Below are 4,073 nucleotides of genomic sequence, written 5' to 3' on the forward strand. Positions count from 1 at the left end.
CTATTTCGGTGAATTTGACATCTGCCTTACATATAACAGATTAGCGGTTTAGCAGTTTTAATTTAGTTTGAGTGAAGGAATTCATTTTATAGCAAAATCCGAAATCGTGAAGAACTCATGAAAGTAAGCTTATTCTCGGATTCCTGAAACTTTAGATTTGCTCTTTCTTTTACTGCAAAGTACAACGTTGTTTTTTTTGTTTAAATCTTTCTAGACATGGTAAATATTAAGGACAAAGCAGTTTTCACATAGTTTGAGTGAAGGAATTCATTTTATAGATAAAATCCCAAGAGTCTGATGGGAAAAGAGAGTGAATGCGAAGTAGACTTTAACACGGCTATGGGAGCGAGCCGAGTGTGGGCTAACCAGGAGAATTGCTTGAAAGAAATGCGACCCCGAATGAGCGGTCAGAACAAAGCCTCAATACGGGATTCTCGTGGTGTTTTTGTTGCTGCCTTGTCTTTTGCACAGAGTAAAAGACAAGGCAGCCATCGAATAGGGCCCGATTGTTCCTACTTGGTCAGCCGAGGAGCAAGGGGGGGGGGGGAGCAAGCGTCTCAACCAAGCAAAGCTCACCATGGGGAAGGTGGCTATGCCAACAAGCCTGATGCCCTGCTCCCGCAGTGACGGATAATCGTACTCTGGTTTCTCTTCATAACGTACAAGTCTTTCGCCTTTTACTAAAGATTTCTGTGGAGAGCAGCACTAATGAGTTGTTTCTATTTTTGGCAGGCTTTACCTTTGCGGGTGAAGCCCTTTCTGTCTGTGCAAAAGAAATCTTGTTACTGTGCAGAGTGACTTCTCTGAGTAGAGTCGCCTTACTTGTTGCGACTGTGCCGATGTTCGAAGCTGGAGTGCAAAGTTGTTGCTTGAATGGTGCTTGCTGGAGCGTGCGGGAGTGCAAAGTTATACCATTTAAAAGGGCTGAAGAGTGCTCAGTGCAGCGGGTGGGCGACACTCTGGCCACCTTGAAAACCGAGGTTACATCCACTACCAGGGGCAGCCCAAGTTCTGCCGCAAGTGTGGTGAGCATGGGCACCTGGTTGAGGCTTGTACCAAGGTGTTATGTGGGAAGAGCAGAGAAATTGGGCAAACTTTTGGAGAGTGTCCAAATGGCAGGAAATGTAATCTCTGTGGAGAATTAAATCACCTCTTCAGAGATTGCCCTAAATCTTTTGCCAACAAATTAAAGACGGTAAAGCCACAGTCAAGCCAACAAAGAGAAGGACCAAAGGTGGCAGTTGGTGAACAAAGTGAAGAGGTTGACCCAATAAATTCAAACTTCCCGCCAAAAGCTTGGATTGGAAGTGAGGAGCAAAAAGGGGAGGGGCCTGTAGAGGCCTCACCACTCAGTGTTGAAGTCTGTGAGAATTCACAGGCAGAGGGTGGAGCTACGCTAAATGAGGAGGAAGAGCAGACAGGTGAGTCTAGTGAAGATACTCACCTCCCCGAAGGTCAACAGAAGGTCAATTTGTTGATAGGCATTCATTTATTTCTTCACTTCTGATGAAGTTTCAACAATAAACAACAAACTTTGTATTATTAGAAAGAACCAGAATCATTCTTCAGGAATCCGAAAATAAGCTCTATTTTATGAGTTATGCACGAATTCGGATTCTCCTATAAAACGAATTCATTAACTCAAACCAAGTTAAGACTGCTTTGTCCTTCATATTTATTCATGTCTAATCAAGTTTCAACGATAAACAACGTTGTACTTTGTAGAATGAGAAAGAACTTCTTCAGCAATAAGCATCTCTCGACATATGACGAAGTACAGATTTTGCTATAAAATTAATTCCTTCTATCAGCCTGACTTAAAACTGTTTGTCCTCCTTATTTATCCACTTCAAATCAAGTTTCAACAAATAAAAAAAAGTTGTAGTTTGAGAAAGTACAACTTAATCTTCAGCAATCAGTATAAAAAGAGGTGCAAATGCCAACCATACATACCTACAAGGTGGAGCGGAAGTATTCAGCTGCAAGTAGGTGTGAATGTTCGACTATAATTTGTAAAAAGCGGGTAAGAAAAGGTTCGAATGCCCGACTATATATTAACAAAAGCGGGAGGAGAGGTCTTCGGATGAGAGTGGGTGAGAATTTCCAACCATAATCTATAAAATACGGTGAAAAAAAATATGTGAATGCCTCATAGAATACTAAAAGCGGAAGTGTTCGGCTGCAAGAAGGTGTGAATGTCCGACTATATTTGGTGAAAAGCAGGTGAAGCAAGGTCTGAATGCCCAAACTTATATCATCAAAAGCGAGATCAGAGGTGTTTGGCTGCAAGAAGGCCATAGTTTTCCAAAAGCGGGTAAGGTGCGAATGTCCGACTAAATATCAACAAAATTTGGGGCGGAGGTCTTCGGATGCAAGTGGTTGTGAATATCCCACCATACAAGTATGGTGGAGAGGAAGCTGTAAATAGCCGACCATAGTTTGGAAAAAGCGGGTAAGAAAAGGTTTGAATGCCCGAACATACACCATCAAAAGAGGGAGCGGAGGTGTTCCGCTGTACGAAGGTGTGAATGTCCGACCATACTTGGTAAAAAGCGGGTAAGAAAAGGTTAAAATACCCGACTGTACACAATCAATAGCGGGAGCGGATGTGTTCGGCTACAAGAAGATGTGAAAGTCCGACCATGGTTTGTAAAAAGCGGGTAAGAAAAGGTGCGAATGTCCGACAATGTATGATCAAAAGAGAGAGCGGAGGTTTTCGGATACAAGAAGGTTTGAATGTCCCACCATAGTTTGTAAAAAGCGGGTAAGAAAAGGTTCGAATGCCCGACTATACACCATCAAAAGCGGGAATAGAGGTGTTCCGCTGTAAGACGGTGTGAATGTCCGACCATAGTTGGTAAAAAGCGGGTAAGAAAAGGTTAAAATACCTGACTGTACACAATCAATAGCGGGAGCGGAGTTGTTCGGCTACAAGAAGGTGTGAAAGTCCGACCATGGTTTGTAAAAACCGGGAAGAAAAGGCTCGAAAGCCCGACTATACACCATCAAAAAGAAGGTTTGAATGTCCATCAATAATTGCTTTAAAACAAGAAAGTAAATTTTCGAATATCAAACCGCACATGATCATAAGCGGGAGAGGAGGTGTTCGGCTGCAAGAAGGTGTGAATGTCCACCCATAATTCATGAAAAATGGGTAAAAAAAAAGGTGCGAATGCCTAACAATACATTATCAAAAGCAGGTGTGAATGTCAGATCATAATTTGTAAAAAGCTGATGAGAAAGGGTGAGAATGCCCGACTATACACCATCAAATGCGGGAGCGGAGGTGTTCGGCTCTGAGTAGGTGTGAATGTCCGACCATAATTGCTGAAGAATGTGTTAGAAAAGGTAAAAATGCTGGACCATACATCATCAAAAGCGGGAGAGGTGGTGTTCGGCTGCAAAAAGGTGTGACTGTTCGACTAAAGTTTGTAAAAAGTGGGTAAGACAAGGTGCGAATGCCTGACAATGTATGATCAAAAGCGGGAGCGGAGGTGTTCAGCTGCAAGAAGGTCTACATGTCCATCAATAATTGCTAGAAAACATGAAAGAAACTTTTCGAAAATCAAACCGCACATGATCATAAGTGGGATAGGAGGTGTTCAGCTGCAAGGTGTGAATGTCCACCCATAATTCCTGAAAAATGGGCAAAAAAAAGGTGTGAATGCCCAACCATACATCATCAAAAGCAGGAGTGGAAGTGTTCGGCTACAAGAAGGTGTGAACGTCCAACCAAAATATGTAAAAAGAAGTTAAGAAAAGGTTCGAATATCCAACCAAACATAATCAAAAGCGGGAGCAGAGCTGTTCGACTGCAAGTAGGTGTGAATGTCAGATCATAATTTGCAAAAAGCTGATGAGAAAGGGTGAGAATGCCCGACTATACATCATCAAATGCGGGAGCGGAGTTGTTCGGCTGTGAGTAGGTGTGAATCTCCGACCATAATTGCTGAAAAATGTGTTAGAAAAGGTAAAAATGCCGGTCCATACATCATCAAAAGCGAGAGAGGTTGTGTTCGACTGCAAGTAGGTGTGAATGTCCAGCCATAATTACTCACAAACGGGTAAGAAAA

The 4,073-nt window shown here is 42.5% G+C and overlaps 1 non-coding gene across 1 annotated transcript; it reads left to right on the top strand.

The window, feature by feature from the left end:
• The first annotated feature begins 636 nt into the window (after positions 1–636).
• Positions 637–750, top strand: LOC140274266 (U5 spliceosomal RNA). The gene has a single exon (XR_011908235.1). It is a non-coding gene; the product is annotated as a U5 spliceosomal RNA (small nuclear RNA).
• Positions 751–4,073: the final 3,323 nt, after the last annotated feature.

The sequence above is a fragment of the Leuresthes tenuis genome, unplaced genomic scaffold, assembly GCF_036924035.1.
Source record: "Leuresthes tenuis unplaced genomic scaffold, fLeuTen1.0.hap1 SCAF_17, whole genome shotgun sequence".
Taxonomy (NCBI): Eukaryota; Metazoa; Chordata; class Actinopteri; order Atheriniformes; family Atherinopsidae; genus Leuresthes; species Leuresthes tenuis.